Source organism: Anomaloglossus baeobatrachus, chromosome 2 (genome assembly GCF_048569485.1).
Source record: "Anomaloglossus baeobatrachus isolate aAnoBae1 chromosome 2, aAnoBae1.hap1, whole genome shotgun sequence".
Taxonomy (NCBI): domain Eukaryota; kingdom Metazoa; phylum Chordata; class Amphibia; order Anura; family Aromobatidae; genus Anomaloglossus; species Anomaloglossus baeobatrachus.
Window position 1 is genome coordinate 365,578,182 of NC_134354.1, and position 24,873 is coordinate 365,603,054.

The 24,873-nt window shown below is 52.4% G+C and overlaps 1 protein-coding gene across 3 annotated transcripts in view; it reads right to left on the bottom strand.

The window, feature by feature from the left end:
- The window catches only part of ZMYM4 (zinc finger MYM-type containing 4), a 197,527-nt gene that overhangs the window by 112,415 nt on the left and 60,239 nt on the right, over positions 1-24,873 (bottom strand). The gene's annotated exons all lie outside the window — the stretch shown is intronic.

A 24,873-nucleotide genomic window follows, 5' to 3' on the forward strand; every position in this document is an offset into this window, starting at 1 on the left:
CACCCCCCGTGCTCCCACGGGCTCCTCAGTTTTGGTGCAAAAGCAAGAAGGAGGAAAAGAATTATAAACTGGTTTAAAGTAAATTCAATCCGAAGGAATATCGGAGAACTGAAACCATTCAACATGAACAACATGTGTACACACAAAAAAACAGGGGCGGGTGCTGGGTCTCCCAATTGGAGCTAGAAGAAAAGGAATTTACGGTAAGTAAACAAAATTCCCTTCTTCTTTGTCGCTCCATTGGGAGACCCAGACAATTGGGACGTCCAAAAGCAGTCCCTGGGTGGGTAAAATAATACCTCGTGATAGAGCCGTAAAACGGCCCCTTCCTACAGGTGGGCAACCGCCGCCTGAAGGACTCGTCTACCTAGGCTGGCATCCGCCGAAGCATAGGTATGCACCTGATAGTGTTTCGTGAAAGTGTGCAGGCTCGACCAGGTAGCTGCCTGACACACCTGCTGAGCCGTAGCCTGGTGCGTCAAAGCCCAGGACGCGCCCACGGCTCTGGTAGAATGGGCCTTCAGCCCTGAGGGAACCGGAAGCCCAGCAGAACGGTAAGCTTCGAGAATTGGTTCCTTGATCCACCGAGCCAGGGTTGATTTGGAAGCCTGTGACCCTTTACGCTGGCCAGCGACAAGGACAAAGAGTGCATCCGAGCGGCGCAGGGGCGCCGTCCGAGAAATGTAGAGCCTGAGTGCTCTCACCAGATCTAACAAGTGCAAATCCTTTTCACATTGGTGAACCGGATGAGGACAAAAAGAAGGTAAGGAGATATCCTGATTGAGATGAAACGGGGATACCATTTTAGGGAGAAATTCCGGAACCGGGCGCAGAACCACCTTGTCCTGGTGAAACACCAGGAAAGGGGCTTTGCATGACAGCGCTGCTAGCTCAGACACTCTCCGAAGTGAAGTGACTGCTACTAGAAAAACCACTTTCTGCGAAAGGCGTGAGAGAGAAATATCTCTCATTGGCTCGAATGGTGGTTTCTGAAGAACCATCAGCACCCTGTTCAGATCCCAGGGTTCTAACGGCCGCTTGTAAGGAGGAACGATGTGACAAACCCCCTGCAGGAACGTGCGTACCTGTGGAAGTCTGGCTGGGCGCTTCTGGAAAAACACAGAGAGCGCTGAGACTTGTCCCTTAAGGGAGCCGAGCGACAAACCCTTTTCCAGTCCAGATTGAAGGAAGGACAGAAAAGTGGGCAAGGCAAAAGGCCAGGGAGAAAAACCCTGAGCAGAGCACCACGACAGGAAAATTTTCCACGTCCTGTGGTAGATCTTGGCGGACGTTGGTTTCCTAGCCTGTCTCATAGTGGCAATGACGTCTTGAGATAACCCTGAAGACGCTAGGATCCAGGACTCAATGGCCACACAGTCAGGTTGAGGGCCGCAGAATTCAGATGGAAAAACGGCCCTTGAGATAGCAAGTCTGGTCGGTCTGGTAGTGCCCACGGTTGGCCGACCGTGAGATGCCACAGATCCGGGTACCACGACCGCCTCGGCCAGTCTGGAGCGACGAGGATGACGCGGCGGCAGTCGGCCCTGATCTTGCGTAACACTCTGGGCAACAGTGCCAACGGAGGAAACACATAAGGGAGCTGAAACTGCGACCAATCCTGAACTAAGGCGTCTGCCGCCAGAGCTCTGGGATCTTGAGACCGTGCCATGAACGTCGGTACCTTGTTGTTGTGCCGGGACGCCATGAGGTCGACGTCCGGCACCCCCCAGCGGCAACAGATCTCCTGAAACACGTCCGGGTGAAGGGACCATTCCCCTGCGTCCATGCCCTGGCGACTGAGATAATCTGCTTCCCAGTTTTCCACGCCTGGGATGTGAACTGCAGAGATGGTGGAGGCCGTGGCTTCCACCCACATCAAAATCCGCCGGACTTCCTGGAAGGCTTGCCGACTGCGTGTGCCGCCTTGGTGGTTGATGTATGCCACCGCTGTGGAATTGTCCGACTGAATTCGGATCTGCTTGCCTTCCAGCCACTGCTGGAACGCTTTCAGGGCAAGATACACTGCCCGTATTTCCAGAACATTGATCTGAAGCGAGGACTCTTGCTGGGTCCACGTACCCTGAGCCCTGTGGTGGAGAAAAACCGCTCCCCACCCTGACAGACTCGCGTCAGTCGTGACCACCTCCCAGGATGGGGGTAGGAAGGATTTCCCCTTCGATAATGAAGTAGGAAGAAGCCACCACCGAAGGGAAGCTTTGGTCGCCTGAGAGAGGGAGACGTTCCTGTCGAGGGACGTCGGCTTCCTGTCCCATTTGCGTAGGATGTCCCATTGAAGAGGACGCAGGTGAAACTGCGCGAAAGGGACTGCCTCCATTGCTGCCACCATCTTCCCCAGGAAGTGCATGAGGCGCCTCAAGGGGTGTGACTGGCCTTGAAGGAGAGATTGTACCCCTTTCTGTAGTGACCGCTGCTTGATCAGCGGAAGCTTCACTATCGCTGAGAGGGTATGAAACTCCATGCCAAGGTATGTCAGCGATTGGGCCGGTGTCAGATTTGACTTTGGAAAATTGATGATCCACCCGAAACTCTGGAGAGTCTCCAGGGTAGCGTCGAGGCTGTGTTGGCATGCCTCTTGAGAGGGTGCCTTGATCAACAGATCGTCCAAGTACGGGATCACCGAGTGACCCTGAGAGTGGAGGACCGCTACTACAGTAGCCATAACCTTGGTGAAAACCCGTGGGGCTGTTGCCAGGCCGAACGGCAGTGCCACGAACTGCAGGTGTTCGTTTTCTATGGCGAAGCGCAAGAAGCGCTGGTGCTCTGGAGCAATCGGTACGTGGAGATAAGCATCCTTGATATCGATCGATGCAAGGAAATCTCCTTGGGACATTGAGGCGATGACGGAGCGGAGGGATTCCATCCGGAACCGCCTGGTCTTTACGTGTTTGTTGAGAAGTTTCAGGTCCAGGACAGGACGGAAAGACCCGTCCTTCTTTGGGACCACAAACAAGTTGGAGTAAAAACCGTGGCCCTGTTGCTGAAGAGGAACAGGGACCACCACTCCTTCTGCCTTCAGAGTGCCCAGCGCCTGCAGAAGAGCCTCGGCTCGCTCGGGAGGCGGGGATGACCTGAAGAATCGAGTCGGGGGACGAGAGGTGAACTCTATCTTGTAACCGTGAGACAGAATGTCTCTCACCCAACGGTCTTTTACCCGTGGCAGCCAGGTGTCGCAAAAGCGGGAGAGCCTGCCACCGACCGAGGATGCGGAGTGAGGAGGCCGAAAGTCATGAGGAAGCCGCTTTGGTAGCGGCACCTCCAGTGGCCTTTTTAGGACGTGACTTAGACCGCCATGCATCAGAGTTCCTTTGATCTTTCTGAGGCCTTTTGGACGAGGAGAATTGGGACCTGCCCGCGCCCCGAAAGGACCGAAACCTCGACTGCCCCCTCCTCTGTTGGGGTATGTTCGGTTTGGGCTGGGGTAAGGATGTATCCTTTCCCTTGGATTGTTTGATGATTTCATCCAAACGCTCGCCAAACAATCGGTCGCCAGAAATTGGCAAACTGGTTAAGCGCTTTTTGGAAGCAGAATCTGCCTTCCATTCCCGTATCCACAAGGCCCTGCGTAGTACCACCGAATTGGCGGCTGCAACCGCCGTACGGCTCGCAGAGTCCAGGACAGCATTAATAGCGTAAGACGCAAATGCCGACGTCTGAGTGGTTATGGACGCCACATGTGGCGCGGACGTGCGTGTGGCTGCGTCAATTTGGGCTTGACCTGCTGAGATAGCTTGTAGCGCCCATACGGCTGCGAATGCTGGGGCAAAAGAAGCGCCGATAGCTTCATAGACGGATTTCAACCAGAGCTCCATCTGCCTGTCAGTGGCATCCTTGAGTGAAGCCCCATCTTCCACTGCAAGTATGGATCTAGCTGCCAGTCTGGAGATTGGAGGATCCACTTTGGGACACTGAGCCCAACTTTTGACCACGTCAGGGGGAAGAAGGGAATTTTGTTACTTACCGTAAATTCCTTTTCTTCTAGCTCTTATTGGGAGACCCAGACGATTGGGGTATAGCTACTGCCCTCCGGAGGCCACACAAAGCACTACACTAAAAAGTGCAAGGCCCCTCCCCTTCTGGCTATACCCCCCCGTGGTGTCACGGGTTCTCCAGTTTTAGTGCCAAAGCAAGAAGGAGGAAAGCCAATAACTGGTTTAAACAAATTAACTCCGAGTAACATCGGAGAACTGAAAAACCGTTCAACATGAACAACATGTGTACCCGCAAACAACAAAAAAATCCCGAAGGACAACAGGGCGGGTGCTGGGTCTCCCAATAAGAGCTAGAAGAAAAGGAATTTACGGTAAGTAACAAAATTCCCTTCTTCTTCAGCGCTCTATTGGGAGACCCAGACGATTGGGACGTCCAAAAGCTGTCCCTGGGTGGGTAAATAAATACCTCATGTTAGAGCTGCAAGACAGCCCTCCCCTACGGGGAAATCACTGCCGCCTGCAGGACTCTTCTACCTAAGCTGGCATCCGCCGAAGCATAGGTATGCACCTGAGAATGTTTGGTGAAAATGTGCAGACTCAACCAGGTAGCTGCCTGGCACACCTGTTGAGCCGAAGCCTGGTGTCGTAGTGCCCAGGACGCACCCACGGCTCTGGTTGAATGGGCTTTCAGCCCTGAAAGAACCGGAAGCCCTGCAGAACGGTAGGCTTCCAGAATTGGTTCTGTGATCCATCGAGCCAGGGTGGCTTTAGAAGCCTGCAACCTCTTGCGCGTACCAGCGACAAGGACAAAAAAAGTGCATCGGAACGGCGTATGGGCGCCGTGCGGGAAATGTAGATTCTGAGTGCTCTCACCAGATCTAGCAAACGTAAATCATTCTCATACCGGTGAACCGGATGAGTGCAAAAGGACGGTAAGGAGATATCCTGATTAAGATGAAACGAGGATACGACCTTAGGGCGAAACACCGGAATGGGGCGCAGCACTACCTTGTCCTGGTGAAACACCAGGAAGGGAGCCTTGGATGACAGAGCTGCCAGCTCAGACACTCGCCGAAGCGATGTGATCGCAACGAGAAACGCCACCTTCTGTGACAGGCGAGAAAAAGAAACTTCCTTCAGAGGCTCGAAAGACGGCTTCTGGAGAGCAACTAGAACCCTGTTCAGATCCCATGGATCTAACGGCCGCTTGTACGGGGGTACGATATGACAAACCCCCTGCGGGAACGTGCACACCTTAGAAAGACGTGCAAGACGCTTCTGAAAAAAACACGGATAGTGCTGAGACTTGCCCTTTGAGGGAGTCGAGCGACAAGCCCTTTTCTAACTCCTATTGTAGGAAGGAAAGAAAAGTAGGCAATGCAAATGGCCAGGGAGACACTCCCTGAGTAGAGCACCAGATTAAGAAAATCTTCCACGTTCTGTGGTAGATCTTAGCAGACGTGGGCTTCCTAGCCTGTCTCATGGTGGCAACGACCCCTTGGGATAATCCTGAAGACGCTAGGATCCAGGACACAAAGGCCACCCAGTCAGGTTCAGGGCCGCAGAATTCCGATGGAGAAAACGGCCCTTGGGACAGTAAGTCTGGTCGGTCTGGTAGTGACCACGGTCGGCCGACCGTGAGATGCCACAGATCCGGGTACCACGATCTCCTCGGCCAGTCTGGTGCGACGAGTATGACGCGGCTGCAATCGGATCTGATTTTTGCGCAGTACTCTGGGCAAGAGTGCCAGAGGTGGAAACACATATGTGAGCCGGAACTGCGACCAATCTTGCACTAAGGCGTCTGCCGCCAGAGCTCTGTGATCGCGCGATCGTGCCATAAATGCCGGGACCTTGTTGGTGTGCCGAGACGCCATTAGGTCGACGTCCGGCACCCCCTAGCGGCAACAGATTTCCTGAAACACGTCCGAGTGAAGGGACCATTCCCCCGCGTCCATACCCTGGCGACTGAGGAAGTCTGCTTCCCAGTTTTCTACGCCCGGGATGTGAACTGCGGATATGGTGGATGCTGTGTCCTCCACCCACATGAGGATCTGCTCTCTTTCTAGCCACTTCTGGAAGGCTAATAGGGTAAGATACCCTGCCCCGATTTCCAGAACATCGCTGAAGGGTGGACTCCTGCTGAGTCCACGTCCCCTGAGCCATGTGGCGGAGACAAACTGCTCCCCACCCTGACAGACTCGTATCTGTCGTGACCACTGCCCAGGATGGGGGCTATGACAATGAGGTGGGAATAAGCCACTATAGCAGAGAGTCCTCGGCCGTCTGGGAAAGGGAGACTTCCCTGTCCAGGGAGGTTGACTGCCCGTCCCATTGGCGGAGAATGTCCCATTGCCGTTGGCGCAGATGAAACTGCGCAAAGAGAACTGCCTCGATGGCTGCCACCATCTTCCTTAGGAAGTGCATGAGGCACCTTAAGGGGTGCGACTGGCCTTGAAGGAGAGACTGCACCTCTGTCTGCAGTGAACGCTGCTTGTTCAGCGGAAGCTTCACTATTGCTGATAGAGTATGAAACTCCATGCCGAGATACGTTAGTGATTGAGTCGGAGACAGATTTGACCTTGCCAAATTGATGATCCACCCGAAAGTCTGGAGAGTCTCCAGCGTAACATTCAGGCTGCGTTGGCATGCCTCGAGGGAGGGTGCTTTGACGAGTAGATCGTCCAAGTACGGGATCACCGGGTGTCCCTGAAAGTGCAAGACTGCTACCACTGCTGCCATGACCTTGGTGAACACCCGTGGGGCTGTCGCCAGACTGAATGGCAGAGCTACGAACTGAAGATGTTCGTCTCCTATCACAAAACGTAGAAAACGTAGGTGCTCCGTAGCAATTGGCACGTGGAGATAGGCATCTTTGATGTCTGTTGAGGCAAGGAAGTCTCCTCGAGACATTGAGGTAATGACGGATCGGAGGGATCCCATCCGGAACCGCCTGGCGTTCGCATGCTCGTTGAGCAGTGTCAGGACCAGAACGGGACGGAAGGAACCGTCCTTTTTTGGAGCCACAAAGAGATTGGAGTACAAACCCTCGCCCTCGTTCCTGAGGGGGGACAGGGATCACCACTCCTTCTGCTCTTAGAGCATCCACCGCCTGCAGCAGGGAAATGGAGTCGGAGGACGAGAACAGAACACTGTCCTGTGCACGTGAGCACAATGTCCGTCACCCACCGGTCTGTGACCTGTGGCAGCTAAATGTCGCCAAAGGCGGGGGAGTCTGCCATCAACCGCGGATGCGGAGAGAGAGAGAGAGCTGAGAGTCCTGAGGAGACCGCCTTGGTAGCGGTTCCTCCGACTGCCTTCCTTGGGCGTGATTGAGCCCGGCCGGAATCTGAGCCCGTCTGAGGTTTTGTAGCCCTTTTGCACGAGGACAATTGGGACCTACCGGAGCTTGGGAAGGACCGAAACCTCGACTGTACTTTTAGGACAGTATTAACAGGGTAAGTCGCAGTGCAGACATTGCGGGTTACGGACGCCTCTGCGGTACAGATGTCCCTGTGCTCAAGGCCAGCTGCGCAAGAACAGCTGAAAAGGTTAGGTTGCCTATACGGCTGTGGATGCCGGAGCAACCGACACGCCGATAGCTTCCTAGACAGATTTCAACCAGAGTCCATCTGTCTGTGACTGGCATCTTTAAGTGAAGCCCCATCCCCAGTGCAACTATGGCTCTAGATGCAAGCCTGGAGATTGGAGAATCCACCTTTGGACCCTGGGTCCAGCGCTGACCACGTCAGGAGAAAAGGGATAACGTGTATCCTAAAAACGTTTGGAGAAGACGCTTATCTGGTAAGCGTGGTGTTCCTGGACTGCTTCTCTGAAGTCAGCGTGGCCAGAAAAATACTCAATATCTGTGTGAGATACTGAAAAGGGACTTCTCCTGTTCGTCTCCTATCTCCACTGGGGGAGCTGAGGGAGAAAGATCCAACCTTCCATTGATGGACGGTATAGGATCATTCCGTATGGCGTTACCACCCGGTGTATCCGGATCGATAGCGATGTCAGTATCAAAGCCCTGAAGAGCTGCCTTTTGGTCAAGTAGATTGCCCATGGCCTGTCTGGACTGCAAGTCTCTATATTATGACTACTCCGTCCCTGTCCATGGACAGGGTTGACAGGTGGTTTCTTTGGCCACAACTAGTAGAGACCCCGGCAGACGAAGTGCTAGAGACCCCGGCAGACGACGTGCTACAGGGGAGCATGCACACAATGGGACGGTGTCATGAACAGCATCCCATGTAGTAAAAACAGCACTGAAAATCTGTGTTGCTTTTTTGCCGCTACCGACTAGCTATCTAGAAGTATATAGCCAAGATTGGTGACCGTACAGTGCAATGTATAGCATACAGGCATAAAGTACAAATGACCACTGCAGCACAAGCAATACAAGCAGCATAGAAGCCTGTGCCCTGGCACCCCTGCTCTTCTGCTGCTGTATACTAGTCATCTAGGGGAATATAGCCAAGAGTGACCCTACAGTGCAATGTATAGCATACAAGCACAAGTACAAATGAACACTGCAGCACATGCAATACAAGCAGCATAGAAGCCTGTGCCCTGGCACCCCAGCTCTTCTGCTGCTGTAGACTAGTCATCTAGGGGAATATGGCCCAGAAGAGTGACCATACAGTGCAATGTATAGCATACAAGCACAAGTACAAATGCACACTGCAGCCCATGCAATACAAGCAGCATAGAAAAAAACCTGTGCCCCAGCACCCTTGGTTTTCTGCTGCTGTAGTCTAGCCATTCCAGGAGAATATAGCTAAGACTAGCGACTGTACAGTGCAATGTATAGCACATAAGCATAAACACAAATGAACACCTCAGTCGTGCAATACAAGCAGCCTAGAAAGCCTGTGCCTTAGCACACCTGCTTTCCTGCTGCTGATGTGTCGCTCCCCAAGCGGGCATATAGCGACCTATGCAGTTAAAAACAACACATGTACACACTGCAGTTATATGTGGTCAGCACTATGTGTGCCGCTTACCGCCCGCCTATAAGCGGGTGTATGATCGCCACCGTCCTGCCTGGTTGCCGAAAGTCCGAGCTCGGACTGCAGTAATGGCTGCCGGCTTCTTCCCCAGCTCATGTGAGGAGGGGCGGGCCGTGGGCGTGCCCCCAAGGCAGAGCGGGAATCCGGCGTCCGACAGTGTGCAGTGAGAGGGCTGGAGCATGTAAAAAGGCTCCAGCCCTCGGCGCTGCTGATTGCTCAGCGCCTGTCCCCTTCCCTGAGTGACAGGGAGGGGGCGGGAACGAAGCGGCACTAGGCCGCAGAAGCCGGGGACTGGATTTATAAGCGCCGACGCCGTAAAAGCGCGGTCGGCGCCCAGTCCCCGGCGAACTACAAGTCCCAGCCGCGCCGCCGCTCCCGGAGCGTCCGGCGCGGTAGTTCCCAAAACACAAAGTCACTCAGCAAAGCTGCAGTGACTGTAACCCATTACTGTCCCCGGCGCACTAGCACACCCAGCAAGTCTGGAGTGTGCTGTGCCTGTGTGTACGGGGACACAGAGTACCTGTAATGGTGCAGGGCCATGTCCCTGAACGGTACTCCAGCTCCGTATCCAGCAGGTTCAAATGGGTCTGTGGATGGAGCCCGGCGTCAGAGCTTTGAGGCCGGCAGGATCCCACTTCCACAGAGCCCCTCAGGGGGATGTGGAAGGAAAGCAGCATGTGGGCTCCAGCCTCCGTACCAGCAATAGGTACCTCAACCTTACAACACCATCAACGGGTGAGAAGGGAGCATGCTGGGGGCCCTATATGGGCCCTCTTTTCTTCCATCCGAAATAGTCAGCAGCTACTGCTGACTAAAATCTGTGGAGCTATGCATGGATGTCTGACCTCCTTCGCACAAAGCTTGAAAACTGGAGAACCCGTGACACCACGGGGGGGTATAGCCAGAAGGGGAGGGGCCTTGCACTTTTTAGTGTAGTGCTTTGTGTGGCCTCCGGAGGGCAGTAGCTATACCCCAATCGTCTGGGTCTCCCAATAGAGCGCTGAAGAAAGGGATAACGTGTATCCTTAAGGCGCTTAGAAAAACGCTTATCTGGACAAGCATGGTGATTCTGGACTGCCTCCCTGAAATCAGAGTGGTCCAGAAACATACTCTGTGTACGCTTGGGAAACCTGAAACGGAATTTCTCCTGCTGAGAAGCCGACTCCTCCGCCGGAGGAGCTGAGGGAGAAATATCCAGCATTAGATTGATGGACGCAATAAGATCGTTCACTATGGCGTCCCCGTCAGGAGTATCAAGATTGAGAGCGGCCTCAGGATCAGAATCCTGATCAACTGTCTCCGCTTCATCAACCAGAGATTCCCCCCTCTGAGACCCTGCACAATATGATGATGTCGAGGGAAATTCTAAGCGAGCTCGCTTAGTCGGTCTGGGGCTGGGGTCTGTGTCAGAACCCTCAGCCTGGGACCCATGAGATACCCCGGGAGGACATTGTTGGTCCAACTGAGGTGGGCCAGGGAACAAAGATTCAACAGAGTCCCTGTGCTGAGATACCGGCCTGGACTGCAAGGCTTCTAGTATCTTAGCCATAGTCTCAGAGAGTTTTGCAAACTCCGTCCCCGTCACCTGGACAGTGTCAGCAGGTGGCTCCCCCTGGGCCCCTCTTAGCAGAGGCTCTGGCTGAGTAAGTGCCACAGGGGCCGAACAGTGCACACAATGAGGGTCAGTGGAACCTGCCGGTAGCGGGGTCGTACATGCGGCGCAGGCAGCATAAAAAGCCTGTGTTTTGGCACCCCTGCCTTTCGTGGGCGCCATGCTATTATCTTCCCTGAGCAACACAATAGGGTATATAGCCAGAAATCAACTGTGCACCATACAGTGTAAAATATATATACCATAAACATATAATGTTACACTACTGCACAATGGGGCTAGCACCACAGGTGCTGCTTACCACCCGCTTAAAGCGGTTGTGAGGCCACCAGAGTCCCTGCCTGGGTCTCCCAGACTTTGTCCCCCTCTGCAGCGTCCGAGGAGCTGACAGGAATGGCTGCCGGCGTCCTGAGGAGAGGAGGGAGCCGTGGGCGTGACCCAGAAAGTGCGGGAACTGGTGCCCGCACTGTGCACAGTGAGGGGGGTGGAGTATGCAAAGCATGCTCCAGCCCTCAGTGCTGCTCGTTCTATGCAGCGTCCCGCCCTTCCCCTGCCTGTCAGGGCTGGGGGTGGGAAGAAAAGAAACTAGGCCGCAAAAAGCCGGGGACTCTAGTAATAAACGCGGCCGCCGTAAAAGCGCGGCCGGCGTGGAAGTCCCCGGCGCACTACAAGTCCCAGCCGCGCCGCGGTGTTTCCATGGCAGCGGCGGTCAGTGCGGCAGTCCCTATGCATAAACACACTCAGCAACGCTGAGTGTGTAATGGCACATATTAACCCGGTCAGCGCCGCGGTCCCCGGTGCACTAGCACACCCAGCAAAGCTGGAGTGTTGCTGTGCGCTGTCCCCACAGGGATACAGAGTACCTCCAAGTAGCAGGGCCATGTCCCTGAACGATACCCGGCTCCTATCCAGCAGGCTCCACAGGAGTTGTGGATGAAGCACGGTCTCAGTGCCTGGAGACCGATAGGATCCCACTTCACCCAGAGCCCTAAGGGGGATGGGGAAGGAAAACAGCATGTGGGCTCCAGCCTCCGTACCCGCAATGGATACCTCAACCTTAACCACACCGCCGACAAGAGTGGGGTGAGAAGGGAGCATGCTGGGGGCCCTATATGGGCCCACTTTTCTTCCATCCGATATAGTCAGCAGCTGCTGCTGACCAATCTGTGGAGCTGTGCGTGCATGTCTGCCTCCTTCGCACAAAGCAAAAAACTGAGGAGCCCGTGGGAGCACAGGGGGTGTATAGGCAGAAGGGGAGGGGCTTTACACTTTTAGTGTAATACTTTGTGCGGCCTCCGGAGGCATAGCCTATACACCCAATTGTCTGGGTCTCCCAATGGAGCGACAAAGAAAGACTGTCATTCAGTTTGCGCCTTTTTAATACATTGCATGTTTTCTGTGCGCAAACGTAAACTGAAAATCCTCAGTACGTGTGAACTAAGAACAGCCATTTTAAGTAATAAACAGTAGGTACTCAAGTGGTCCACATTCTCAAACATAGAACCTTCACACAGTAGAAAATATTGACATAAACACAAAGAAAACAACATAAAATGCCATTTAAAAAAAGAGAATTTTGTTTACTTACCGTAAATTCTTTTTCTTATAGTTCCGTATTGGGAGACCCAGACCATGGGTGTTTAGCTTCTGCCTCCGGAGGACACACAAAGTACTACACTAAAAAGTGTAGCTCCTCCCTCTGAGCTTATACACCCCCTGGTGAGCAGACCCAGCCAGTTTAGTGCAAAAGCTGAAGGAGAATAGCCACCCACAAGTAGAACAGAGCAAGAGCCGGAACAACCGGAGACTCTGTCCACGACAACAGCCGGTGAGAACACGCGGAACAAGAAAAAATTGCCAACAGGCAACAGGGAGGGTGCTGGGTCTCCCAATACGGAACTATAAGAAAAAGAATTTACGGTAAGTAAACAAAATTCTCTTTTTCTTTATCGTTCCTTTGGGAGACCCAGACCATGGGACGTTCCAAAGCTGTCCCTGGGTGGGAAATAAACAGAATAAACTAAGAAGTAGGCAGAACCTAATTTCACAAATGAGCGACAGCCGCCTGCCCAAGCTCGCATCTGCCAAAGCATGAGCATGCACTTGGTAGTGCTTCGAAAAGGTATGCAGGCTAGTCCAAGTGGCAGCCTGACAGACTTGTTGAGCCGTAGCCTGGTGCCTAAAAGCCCAAGAGGCACCGACAGCTCTGGTCGAATGTGCCTTGATCCCCGGCGGGGGAGGCACCTGAGTACTCTGGTAGGCGTCTGAAATGGTCGATCTAATCCAACGGGCTAAGGTCGGCTTAGAAGCAGAGAGACCCTTGCGCCGACCTGTGGTTAGCACAAAAAGAGAAGTGCACCGCCTAAGTGCAGCGGTGCGAGACACATAGATCCGGAGAGCACGCACCAGATCCAGAGTATGCAGCGCTTTTTCAAAGCGATGAACAGGAGCCGGACAAAAGGAAGGTAGGGTAATGTCCTGGTTAAGGTGGAAAGGAGAGACCACCTTAGGAAGAAAGTCCGGAGTCGGACGGAGAACCACCTTGTCTTGATGAAAAAACAAAAAAGGTGACTCCGAAGAGAGCGCAGCCAAATCAGAGACTCTCCTGAGGGAAGTTATGGCCACCAGAAAGGCCACTTTCTGTGAAAGACGATACAAGGAAACTTCCCTAAGAGGCTCAAAGGGGGGTTTCTGCAAAACCGTGAGGACCAAATTAAGGTCCCAGGGATCCAAGGGCCGCTGGTAAGGCGGAATGATGTGAGACGCGCCCTGCATGAAGGTGCGAACCTGAGCCAGCCAAGCGAGACGTTTAACAGAACAGACAGAGCTGAGACTTGTCCCATGAGAGAGTTGAGGGACAGACCTAGCCGCAGACCGGACTGTAGAAAAGACAGAAGGGTCGGCAAGGAGAAAGGCCAAGGAGGATGGTCGGTAGAGCGACACCAGGATAGGAAAATTCTCCAAGTCCTGTGATAGATCTTAGCGGAGGAAGACTTACGGGCCCGAGTCATAGTGGAGATGACTTCAGGAGGAATACCAGAAGCCGTCAAAATCCAGGACTCAAGAGCCACGCCGTCAATTTGAGAGCCGCAGGATTCAGGCGGAAAAACGGACCTTGCGAGAGAAGGTCTGGACGGTCCGGGAGATGCCACGGCATCTCTACGGACAGATGGAGCAGGTCTGGATACCAAGCTCGCCTGGGCCAGTCCGGTGCAATGAGGATGACTCGACGGCCCTCCATTCTGATCTTGCGCAGGACTCTGGGCAAGAGAGCTAGAGGGGGAAACACGTAGGACAGACGAAACTGGGACCAGTCTTGAACCAGAGCGTCCGCGGCGAATGCCTGAGGATCGTGGGAGCGAGCCACGTAAACAGGAACCTTGTTGTTGTGACGGGATGCCATTAGGTCCACGTCCGGAGTGCCCCATTTGCGGCAGATTGACTGAAACACTGCCGGGTGCAGGGACCACTCGCCGCCGTCCACGGTTTGACGGCTGAGATAATCTGCCTCCCAGTTTTCCATGCCTGGGATGTGGACTGCGGATATGGTGGACTTGGAGTCCTCCACCCATTGAAGGATGCGTTGTACCTCCAACATTGCCAGGCGGCTGCGTGTCCCGCCTTGGTGATTGATGTAGGCAACCGCTGTCGCGTTGTCTGACTGGACTCAAATGTGCTTGCCCGCCAACAGGTGGTGAAAAGCTAGAAGAGCTAGAAGCACGGCTCTGGTTTCCAGCACATTGATTGAAAGGGCTGACTCGGACGGAGACCAAGTGCCCTGCGCTCTGTGGTGGAGACATACCGCTCCCCAGCCGGATAGACTGGCATCCGTGGTGAGGATCACCCAGGACGGGGCCAGGAAGGAGCGCCCCTGGGACAGAGAGAGGGGCCGAAGCCACCACTGAAGAGAGCTCCTGGTCTGTGGCGACAGAGCCACCAGCCTGTGTAAGGAAGAAGGCCGCTTGTCCCAACAGCGGAGAATGTCCAGCTGCAGGGGACGCAGATGGAACTGGGCAAAGGGGACAGCTTCCATTGACGCCACCATTTGACCCAGCACCTGCATCAGACGCCTGAGGGTATAATGGCGGGGCCTCAGCAGAGAGCGCACTACCAGTTGGAGGGACTGCTGTTTGACTAAGGGCAACTTCACAAGTGCCGGCAAAGTCTCGAACTGCATCCCTAGGTACGTGAGACTCTGGGTCGGAGTCAGGGTGGATTTGGGAAGATTGACCAGCCACCCGAATTGGGCTAGAGTGGCGAGAGTGAGCGAGACACTCCGCTGACAGTCTGTGCTGGATGAAGCCTTGACTAGAAGGTCGTCCAGGTAAGGGATCACTGCCAACCCCTGTAGGTGCAGAACCGCAATCACTGCTGCCATGACCTTGGTGAATACCCGAGGGGCTGTGGCCAACCCGAAGGGGAGAGCCACAAATTGGAAATGATCTTCTCCGATTGCAAAACGTAACCAACGCTGGTGTGAGACTGCAATTGGCACATGCAGATAGGCGTCTCTGATGTCGATGGACGCCAGGAAATCCCCTTGGGTCATTGAGGCAATGACTGATCGCAGAGACTCCATGCGAAAGTGCCACACCTGAACATGCTTGTTGAGAAGCTGGAGATCCAGGATGGGCTGGAAAGTACCGTCCTTTTTGGGGACTAGGAAGAGATTTGAGTAGAAACCTCTGAACCGTTCCCGGGTGGGCACCGGTACAATTACTCCGTTGGCCTGCAAGGATGCCACGGCCTGTGAGAAGGCGGCGGCCTTGGAGCAGGGGGGTTGAGAGAAAAAAATCTGTTTGGCGGACTGGAAGAAAATTCTATCCTGTAGCCGTGGGAGATGATATCTCTCACCCACTGATCGGAGACGTGTTGAAACCAAGCGTCGCCAAAGTGGGAGAGCCTGCCACCGACCAAGGACGTTGCTGGAGCGGGCAGATAGTCACGAGGAGGCTGCCTTAGTGGTAGCACCTCCTGCCGTTTTCTGTGGACGCGCTTTTGGGCGCCAGTTGGATCTCTGGTCCTTGGCTGAGTTAGTGGACGAGGCCGAAGGCTTAGAGGATGACCAGTTGGAGGAACGAAAGGAGCGAAACCTTGACTGATTCCTACCCTGGGCAGGTTTCCTGGGTTTGGTTTGTGGCATGGAAGTACTCTTCCCGCCAGTAGCTTCCTTAATAATTTCATCCAGCTGTTCTCAGAACAGCCGGGACCCAGCAAAAGGGAGCCCAGCAAGGTACTTCTTAGAAGAAGCATCTGCCTTCCACTCTCGAACCCACAAGATCCTGCGGATAGCGAGGGAATTAGCCGAAGCCACCGCAGTGCGGTGAGAAGCCTCCAGCATGGCAGACATGGCATAGGATGAAAAAGCTGAAGCTTGGGAAGTCAAGGCAACCATTTCGGGCAGAGATTCCCTGGAGAGGGAATGCATCTCCTCTAGAGAAGCAGATATGGCTTTGAGAGCCCACACTGCTGCAAAAGTCGGGGAAAACGAGGCCCCTGCCGCTTCATATACGGATTTGGCCAGAAGATCAATCTGGCGGTCAGTGGAATCCTTAAGGGAGGTGCCATCAGCCACCAACAACAGTCCGGGCTGAGAGCCTAGACACCGGGGGGTCTACCTTTGGGGACTGAGCCCACTCCTTGACCACCTCAGGTGGAAAGGGAAAACGGTCATCAGAACCACGCTTTGGGAAGCGTTTGTCAGGACAGGCCCTGGGCTTGGACACAGCGGCCTGAAAACTGGAGTGGTTAAAGAACACACTCTTTGCCCTCTTAGGCGAGGTAAACTGGTGCTTTTCTGCCAGAGAGGGTTGCTCCTCTGATACTGGTGGATTAAGATCCAGAACAGAATTAATGGAAGCAATCAAGTCACTAAGATCTGAGTCACTTTTGGACAGATCAATGGGGTACATGGAGTTAGCCTCCGAGCCCCCTGTAAAGGCATCCTCCTCATCCTGCGAGTCCGCTCTTGAATCAGAGCCGCGGGAGGAGGAGGGAGAGGGATCCCTACGTCTCTTCTTAGGAGGACGGGGTCTGGGGCCTGATGATGAATCCTCTGTGAGCTCCGGTCCTGAGAGAGCCCTAGCAGCAGAGGCACCCTGTGAGGGGGGCTGATGCATATTCAGCAAAGTCCTGGACAGTGTAACGCCTGGTCCCACCAGACCCCGGGGGGGGAGCTCTCCCTCACATCTGCCCAGTCCCAGCATGGCTCCCACATGCATTCCTGCCCCCACTCCCAGGCAGAGAAGGCCTTCCACTTACCGGCCCCAGGGCTCTGCAGACGTTGCTCCCACTCCAAGGCCTGCTGCAGTTTCCTCCTCACACAGAATTGCTGTAGGTGATTCTAGGCTGCATGCGAGGCCACGCCCCCTTTCTTAAAGTGGCATGCCCCAAATCCTGGAAGTGATCTCAGAGGTCACCTGCTGCCTAATAGGTATTTAAGTTCACTTCCCCCGGCAGCAGGCGCCCGAGCAACGCCTCTATTAGTGCATTGCCAGTGTCCTAATCTGTCTATGCTATTGTTTATGATCCGTACATTTGTTACCTGATTCTAATCCTGTGTCTCACCGTAGTGCCATCTGTACCGTACCGGCTGTGGACGTCACCACCCATTCCTACCGTGGACGTCACCGTGCCATACCTGCTGTGGACACTATCTGTACCGTACCGGCTGTGGACGTCACCACCCATTCCTACCGTGGACGTCACCGTGCCATACCTGCTGTGGACACTATCTGTACCGTACCGGCTGTGGACGTCACCTGCTGTGAAACATCTCCGGTGCCACTTCCGTGTTCCGCCTGTCGCGGACATCGTACCCGAGCCACGCCTGGCCGTACAGAGACTAGTACCTCCGGTCCCTGGCTGCCGTGCATTTAGGCCTTCTGGGGAGGCGCCGCACAGTCCCTGTATAGGGGTTCGCTGCTGGCCGTCTTCTCAGGGGAGTCCGGTGCACGGTCCAGTGGGTCCACCTCCGGACGTTCGCCGCTCCTCGGTGAGCGTAACAGACAGAAGTCCCATGGACTCAGCAAAAGACTGGGAGATAGACCTAGAAAAGGATTCTACCCAGGCCGGGGGTTCAGCCACAGGAGCAGGAGCAGCCTGAGAGACCACTGGGGGTGAGACTCCAGGCTGTGGCACCGCCAAGGTAGAGCAGGCATGTTGCAGCATATGGGTTTTGGCCCACGGTTTGTAAAGTGGGTGCAGCTGTTGTATAATAGGCCTACTGCTAAAGTTAGAGTTAACGGTATGACCTCCTCAGCGTTTGAGTTGCACCGGGGAACGAGGCAGGGCTGCCCACTATCGCCGCTCCTATTTGCTATTGCAATAGAGCCTCTGGCGGCGGCCATTAGGAAAACAAAGGAGATCCATGGATTTAAGTATGGGCATTTAGAGGAGAAAATAGCTCTTTATGCTGACGATTTATTACTTTTCTTGGGGGATCCATCAGCCTCATTGGATCATGCCATGCAGATAATAGAGAAATTTGGAGAAGTTTCGGGACTGACCATTAATTGGTCTAAATCGAGCCTCTTTAAGGTGGATGGGGAAGTAGCCTGGACAAATCAGGATACTGGGGCTAACAAATTGAAGAATGTGGACGAATTTAAATATCTAGGTATCCAGATATCTCTGCCAGTAGAAAAATACATACAGGTGAACTTATGGCCGCTCCTTAAAAAATTGAGAACCAAGGTGGATGCCTGGAACAAGCTACATTTGTCAGTTGTTGGAAGGGTTAATTTACTAAAGATGGTAGTAATGCCTAAACTCCTATACATACTGCACAATGCCTCTGTTTGTATTTCAAGGAAAAGATTTAAAGGGATAAATTCGCTGTTTAGGGACCTGGTGTGGGGTAAAAAGCAGCCTAGGGTGCGATTAGAGACTTTACAAAGGCCGAAGGATGAGGGGGGTCTAGCAATCCCAAATCCGGAATTGTATTATATAGCGGCGCAATGTCAACACCTCAGGGGTTGGTCTGATCGAGAGAAAGATGGGGGCATTAAAGAAGTACTGGAATACATAGTGGGTAGAAGTCCATTGGTAATGGGACTAGAGGATGGTGCGGTGGGGCTCCTGGGTAGAACATCTCCTACAATGGCACTTATAAATAAGACCTGGGATAGGCTGAAAAGGGTGAGAGGGGTGACCCGGTTAACTAAGTTTACACCTATCTGGGATAACAGTAATCTCCCGGAGATTCAGAAAATGGGGAATATTGAGGAGTGGAGACGCAAGGGTGTGATATACATGCATCAGATATTGGATGGAGGAATTGTGAAATCGTTCCCGCAGTTACAGAGTGAGTTTCAGTTACCGGCGTCCGGCTGGCTCCACTACAGACAATTAAAACATGCGATTGCAGCCCAAGCGGCTAAACAAAGTGTGGCCATACAGACTGACCTGGTACTGGAGTATGTGTGTAAGGGCGGAGGAAGCACTAAAGGGATCATTTCTGGCACGTATAAAGATATACTACATACCTTTCTGTTAGAATACCCAATTAAAACTAAATCTAAATGGGAGGAGGAAGTTGGGCCGATAACGGAGGAGGTGTGGGAGAGTATCCTGGCGTATGTCCCTAAACTTTCCATGAGCGAACCGGCCAGACTGTCTCACCTATACGTGATTCACCGGGTATATAGGTCTCCCTTACTGATGTTTAAAATGGGGTTGAAAAGGAATTCGGAGTGTCCAAGGTGTCAGGGATCTGACGCAGGTATTTTTCACATGATGTGGTCTTGTCCGAGACTGGTCTCCTTTTGGACTAAGGTTATCCACAAGATAGGAAGAACATATGGGTGTGTTCTCCCCAGGGAACCAGTGATCTGCCTATTGGGATATGTTGAGGAGCTTGAGGTGGAAAATACTATGAAAATTGTCATTGCTAGGCTGCTGTATGCGGCAAGAAAGCTAATCGCCAGGTCCTGGATTAAAAAAGACCCCCCGACCAGGGGAGAGTACATTAAAAGGGTGAAATGTATTCTTCAGCTGGAACGGGGAGTGTATGAAAGAAGGGGGAATGTTAAAATGTTTGAGAAGCTCTGGTCTCCTTGGCTACAATGCGGATAGGACGAGTGATGGACCAGTAAACTGATATGGGACGGGGATAGCCGTCTGAGACCTCTGATGTGTATGTTTTGTTTTATTTGTGTTACTAGTTGTTCCTCCTGCACAACGGGATGGTTGCTATACTACAGTTGAAGGGTATTATAAGTGTGTACTATATGGGATGTAGTATCGGGGAGAAGTGTTGCTGCCGGGGTGGGGGAGGGGGCGGGAGAGGGAGTTAAAGGGGTAATAGATGTGATAAATTTAATTTGGATGCCGATTTGTTATTCTGTTGTATGTACTCTGTTTTAATAAAAAAGTATCTGATTTAAAAAAAGGTAGAGCAGGCATCACAATGTGGATAGGTGCTCGGTTCAGGCAGCAGGAGCTTACATGCAGCGCATACAGAGTAAAGCTTTGGAGCCTTGCTCCTCGTGTGAGACATGCTGCTGGAGTGGGGGCTCTGCCAGAGAATGAACCCCAGAGAGTATATCAGAGGTCCACAACCAGAGCCGGTTGTGGCTTACCAGACCGCTGTGCTGTGCAGAGCGGTGTTGTGTGCCCTCCAGATCCCGAAGCCCGGACCCCCAAACACAGCACCTCAGCAGGGATGCAGAACGCAGACCAACGCTGAGAGAACTCTGAGAAAATGGCCGCCGGAGCGAAGAGAGGGGGCGGGACTTGCATAAAGAGCGGGATCTGGAGAGCCATAGAGACCTACAGGGGAGGAGACACGCACAGCAGTGGGGAGTGTCCCTCCCCTGTGCAGAACGGCCGCCGGGAGGAGCCGCGCTGTCCCTCTGCATGAGTGACATGCTAGGGCAGTGAAAGGAAACTAGGCCTCCGGCGAAGCCGGGGCCTAAATTTGAGCGGCGAGGCCGACGCGCAGGCACCATCGGCGTGGTTCTCGGGCGACAGCTAGAGAACCCGCCGGAAATGTCAGAAAATACAATAAGCACACTCTCCCCCAACAATAAAGTACAGGGACCCCCAAATATAAACGTCTCAGGTACTTAGCTGCTGAGACGCAGGGCCATGTCCCTGGGGATGAGTGCTCCGGTCCAGCAGGGTCCTGAAGGGCTGCGGATGGAGACCGGTCTCCTGCCAGGCATGGAGACCGTGCTGGCTCCCACTTCAAGCCAGAGCCCAGGAGGGATGGTGAAGGAGCACGGCATGTAAGGCTCCAGCCTAGGAAATCAACCTTACAACACCTCCGACACAGTGGGGTGAGAAGGGACATGCCGGGGGTCCAGACGTGGACCCACAGTTCTTCAAACTCATTCCAAAAGGAAAAAAATCATATGAGAATGCATGTGTGGATGTATGCCTCCTGAACACAAAGCGATAAAACTGGCTGGGTCTGCTCACCAGGGGGTGTATAAGCTCAGAGGGAGGAGCTACACTTTTTAGTGTAGTACTTTGTGTGTCCTCCGGAGGCAGAAGCTAAACACCCATGGTCTGGGTCTCCCAAAGGAACGATAAAGAAAAATGTTGAACGCTTGATGGATTTTTTTGCATGAGATCTATTAATCTAATGTATTAATATTATACATCATGAGATAATAATGTATTATATAATATGTATATAATATACACTCCTCAACATTAAAATTTGCACACCAAGAATGCAAAGTCATAGAACTATGGAAATGAGAGGGATTAATAGATAAGGTAAAAAAACAATCCCACACTTTTATCCCCTAAACCTCTGTAAATGTCTATGTAATTAAGTATAAGTGCCTTAATACACTCACTGATTGCAGTCTTTGCAGATTTGAGGGCACCGGTCCTTTCCTCACTCACTTGACTGAAATTTTGACTCGCACTGGGGTTTAATGTGTGACGTGGAAGTCACTTTTGTAATACAAGCCTACGGAGCCACGTTCTAAAGGGTGCTTTACACGCTGCGACATCGCTAATGATATATTATCGGGGTCACGTCGTTAGTGATGCACATCCGGCGCCGTTAGCGACATCGCAGCGTGTGACACCAAGGAGCGACGATCAACGATCGCAAAAACGCCAAAAATCGCTGATCGTTGACACATCGCTCATTTTCATATCGTTGCTGCTGCAGGTACGATGTTGTTCATCGTTCCTGCGGCATCACACATCGCTATGTGTGACACCGCAGGAACGACGAACATCTCCTTACCTGCGTCCACCGGCAATGAGGAAGGAAGGAAGGAGGTGGGCGACATGCTCCGGCCGCTCATCTCCACCCCTCCTCTGCTATTGGGCGGCCACTTAGTGACGCCGCAGTGACATCGCTATGACGCCGAACGCATCTCCCCCTTGAAGGAGGGATTGTTCGGCGGTCACAGCGACGTCGCTGTAAAGGTATGTGCGTGTGACCCTGCCATAGCGATAATGTTCGCTACGGCAGCGATCACCAAATGTCACACGAGCGACGGGGGCGGGTGCTATCGCTAGCGATGTCGCAGCGTGTTAAGCACCCTTAAAATGTACTTTACACGCTGCGATATCGGTATCGATATCGCTAGCGAGCGTACCTGCCCCCGCCTGTTGTGAGACACGGGCAAACCGCTGCCCGTGGCGCACAACATCACTTACACCCGTCATACGGACTTACCTTCCCTGCGACGTCGCTCTGGCCGGCTAACCGCCTCCTTTATAAGGGGGCGGTCCGTGTGGCGTCACAGCGACGTCACACGGCAGCCATCCAATACAAGCGAAGGGGCGGAGATGAGCGGGCGGAAGATCCGCCCACCTCCTTCCTTCATTCTTTTCCGTTGGCCGGAGGTAGATGTTCGTCGTTCCTGCGGTGTCACACATAGCGATGTGTGGTGCCGCAGTAACGACGAACAACATCGTACCTGCAGCAGCAACGATATTTGGGAAAGGAGCGAAGTGTCAACGAGCAAAGTTTTTGCAATCGCTGATCGTCGCTCCTTGGTGTCACATGCTGCGATGTCGCTAACGGCGCCTGATGTGTGTCACTAACGACTTGACGATATATCATTAGCTATGTCGCAGCGTGTAAAGCACCCTTAAGACTCCAAATACTCACATTGTTAAAGAGACTTCTGCTTACCAGATCACACTAGGGTTTATGTGTGAACTGGGAACAGACATCGTCAGTGAGAAGACCACCGACTAAGCTGGAAGCCCTGGAAAACGGCGATCGGTGAGTATATTAATGCACTTACACTACATTATATATACATTTACACATGCTTACATAAGACGTCATTGGTTGGCAATTTGCAAAAGGAGCTGTCAGTAGCAGATATTGATAATTTGCAAGCCACAGTGCACTTATGACAGAACATTCATCAAACAACCATTAATGCCTTCACTGATTGTATGCCAAAATGTGTATGCGTATTTCTGTGTGTGCCGTTCATAGTTTATAACAAATTGAAATGTTTAAAAAATGTTGTTTCTATTTTTTCATCAATTGAATATTAACAATAATATTTGTTTTTAGAGCACCCTTGATTCCATGGTGCTGTACATGTAAAAAGGGTTCACATAAAAATATATATGTAAAATTACAATCAATAAAATAACAGTGACAGACCGATACAGAGGGGAGAGGACTTTAGGGGGCTTTACACGCTGCGACATCGCTAACAATATATCGTCGGGGTCACGGTGTTTGACGCACATCCGGCGTCGTTAGCGACATCGCAGCGTGTGACAGCTAGGAGCGACGATCAACGATCGCAAAAACGTCAAAAATCGTTGATTGTTGACACGTCGCTCCTTTTCATAATATCGTTAGTGGTGCATGCCGCTGGTTGTTCGTCGCTCCTGCGGCAGCACACATCGCTACGTGTGACACCGCAGGAACGACGAACATCTCCTTACCTGCGTCCACTGGCAATGAGGAAGGAAGGAGGTGGGCGGGATGTTCCGGCCGCTCATCTCCGCCCCTCCGCTTCTATTGGGTGGCCGCTTAGTGACGTCGCTATGACGCCGAACGAACCGCCCCTTTAAAAGGAGGCGGTTCGCCAGCAACGTCGCTAGGCAGGTAAGTCAGTGTGACTGTTCCTAGCGATGTTGTGCGCCATGGGCAGCGATTTGCCCGGGACGCACAACCGACGGGGGCGGGTATGCATGCTAGCGATATCGATATCTTAGCATGTTAAGTGTCCTTTAGTCCTTGCAAGCTAACAGTCTATCAATCCAGTGATTTCCATAAATCAACAATGTTTGCATTTTGGTGCTGCAATTTCAATGTCACGGAGTGTATAAACAAATGTCTTAAAAGGACCGTTCACCAAATTTTTCATGTTAAACTGGAAAGACAAAGTAATAGTTGCTGCAAGCCTGAACAAAGCCTTTTTTTTCTTTTTTTTGCCTCTCTGTTATAGAGATACTAGTAATCAAAGTTTTTGGTAGCTAATGAGTTAACTTTCTAGCAAATCAAAGTGGTGTTACAAATCAGTTTTCACTGGGGGCGTGTCCTACCTGTATGATGCTGACCAATCATAAGCAAACAAAGGAAACAATAACACGCCCCCATCATAGCTTAGAGCCGATTTCCCAACATGTGGATGTATAGTGACAAACAGCCTGATATCCTGGTCTAACCTCCTGCATGAGTCAGTGTGGGGGGAAGGGGAAGCGCAACTGAGTTTAGCTGTACCTCATTACAAACCATTCTATCAACTTTTCTTATAAATGAGTGCATCAATCACACTTCTGCCTGCTTTGCTCTAGCAGCTTGTAATTGCTCTACAGTTAGATCAGGGCACTTATGTCTCACACAGGATTAAATGGTCTTCTGGGCTAATCCTGTGTGAGATATGAGGAGACCCTGCTTGGATCACACTGCAGAGCAATTACAAGCAGAGCACAACAGATATAAGTGTGAAACTGACACTCAGCTCAGACAGGAAGTAAGGAGGAGGGGCAGTGCAGTAGAGGTGACCAGCAGAGCTGATAGGGTTTGTAAGGTGAGCAGCTAAACTCAGCTGTGCTGCCCCTCCCCCTCAGGGACCTTATCTGAAAGGTTTTAGTTATTTGTACATTTGAAGCATCCAGAAGTTACACCAGATTAGAACTGTCTCTCATACATCTCACACACTGAGAAATCTGCTCTAAGCTCCAGTTGAGGGTGTGTTCTTTCCTTTGACTGATGCTACCTGCTTATGATTGTCCAGGGTCACACAGGTAGAAGTACACGCCCCCAGTGAAAACTCTGATAACACCCACTTGGAAGTTAAAAGGAAAAAGTTAACTCCTTAACTGCCAAATACTTTTGATAGCTAATATC